This window comes from Rhinopithecus bieti, unplaced genomic scaffold (genome assembly GCF_001698545.2).
Source record: "Rhinopithecus bieti isolate Rb0 unplaced genomic scaffold, ASM169854v2 scaffold_17939, whole genome shotgun sequence".
In the NCBI taxonomy this organism is placed as follows: Eukaryota; Metazoa; Chordata; class Mammalia; order Primates; family Cercopithecidae; genus Rhinopithecus; species Rhinopithecus bieti.
Window position 1 is genome coordinate 13,550 of NW_016809446.1, and position 1,913 is coordinate 15,462.

General features: G+C 38.4%; 1 long non-coding RNA gene across 1 annotated transcript in view; it reads right to left on the bottom strand.

Annotated features, from left to right (window-relative positions):
- Window positions 1-1,172: 1,172 nt before the first annotated feature.
- Window positions 1,173-1,913, bottom strand: part of LOC108540351 (uncharacterized) — a 53,561-nt gene continuing 52,820 nt past the window's right edge. Inside the window, exon 5 of the long non-coding RNA XR_001888649.1 lies at window positions 1,173-1,888. This is a non-coding gene — a long non-coding RNA (uncharacterized LOC108540351). The remainder of the gene's footprint in view (window positions 1,889-1,913) is intronic.

The following is a 1,913-nucleotide window of genomic DNA, read 5'->3' on the forward strand; positions in this document are numbered from 1 at the left end:
TTCTTCTTGCCTGGAGCATAAACACATGGCTGAGTTTCCAGCCAGGATGACTGTGGAGAAGCAGGAAGGAGCCCAGGTCCTCAGTGGCCTTCACAGATACCAGCACCTGCCCTGGACTGTCCCGCTGTGGGTACATGTCACATGAGGAAAATATCCACCTTCCTCGTATAAGCCTAGGAAGCCAGGTTTCTCTTCCATGCAGCTGAACGTAACCACAATTGCTGATGACTGCTTACCTGGTCTGCTTACCTCCCTTGCCCGTTACTGGTTTTGAGAAGCCAGTATAATTCTTCTAATTCTGTATATACGGCCACAGGCAGAAATATTTTTAAAGGGGAAAGAAACTCAAGGAGATACAATAATTACTAATTACACATTATATAACTCTTACAGGTTTGATTATTTTTGGAAATTATTTAGAAGAAAACATTAGATATTTTATAACACTTTTTTCTTCACGGTCCCCATCTGTTTATTTTTTACACCTTTTTGATGAAATCACTGTTCATATTATTTTCCTCTTAAAGTTTCTCTCATATGAAGTTTTTGAATGATCTCCCACTAGAGTTTCTAGTTGATTTTAATTACTATTTCTTGTTCCAAACTAAACTGTATCATGACATCTGGGATCTTCTAGATAATATTAGATTTGAAACATTATGTAGTTTATTCTTAGAGTTGAAATCAAGTCTTCATATAACGTCTAAGGCACTTATTGAAATGACTGCTCAAAAAAAAATGCTAAAGGAATCAACTTGTTCTCTCAGATATTTAAATAGTATCCTAGTCATCACTTAAACAATGTTGCATAGTTAGCCTTGTACTCATATAGCATAAGCAAACGTATTTAGGTCAACCTCAATATTTTTTGGAACTGTACATATTTTTCACTTCACAGAACTACCTCACAAACTTGATATGTTGATATGCCATCTGCTAGCTTTACAGTCTCAGTTATTCATATATCTCACGTCAAAACACCACCTCACTTTGCTTAATTGCCTCATAATTGAGAGAAGTTTGTTTCAGATTGGGAGTTATTGGAATGACTGCTTTATTTACTCCCAAACATTAATACTCTTCACCTTTCAATGTGAGGATCTAACTTTTAACTTGGTTAAAAGTTACTTTAGAAAATATTCAAAAATAAACATACTAAATGAAGAACCAAACTCAGAAAAATTTGCCTGGCACCTACTCAAGTTATGCAAACTCATAAATAACTAGGAGATGAAGTTTGGTACTGATGAATTGCTGCATAGCATGGGAAATTTATTTTTTAGGGCAGTCTCTGGCTTTTAGAAGCTTAAATTACATACATCTCTTAAATACAAATGGCTGCACCAGCCAGTGGGCTCCTAAAACTCCCCTTTCCTCTCCACTGTCACTATCTAGAATTTCTCCTGTCTCTCCTCTTTCCTCCTTTTCCCCAACTATAACCCTTGTGCTACTGAGGGCCCAGTCTGCAGGGGTAATAGAGATGGAAACAAATGTGAGAGAGGAATAAAGAATCAACCTTCATTACTCATTTCTTCTGTCCCTCCTGTGCTTTTTAACTTCTCGAATCACCTGTTGAGGGCAGAGGGAGGGGGGCCTCCTTATGACTGCATACAACCTGCTTCATGATCTGGCTTCTATGCATTTTTTCTAGTGTCATTGCCTAAAAAGTTGACCAATTCCTAGGAGGAACCCTACCCAGTTCAGTGTGAGCATCAGCCCAGTGTGGGTCTAGCTCCTCCCCAACCTCCTGGGATGAACATTCTTCCCACGTGCGGTTTCCTCATTTCACATCTTCCTGACTACACACTGAGCAACTTGAGAGCAGAAAATGACATTCATTTTTTGTATCTTCAAGGACCAGGAAGCTTGCTCAGTGTCTGGTGCTAAGCTGGCAAAAAAAAAAAAAAAAAAAA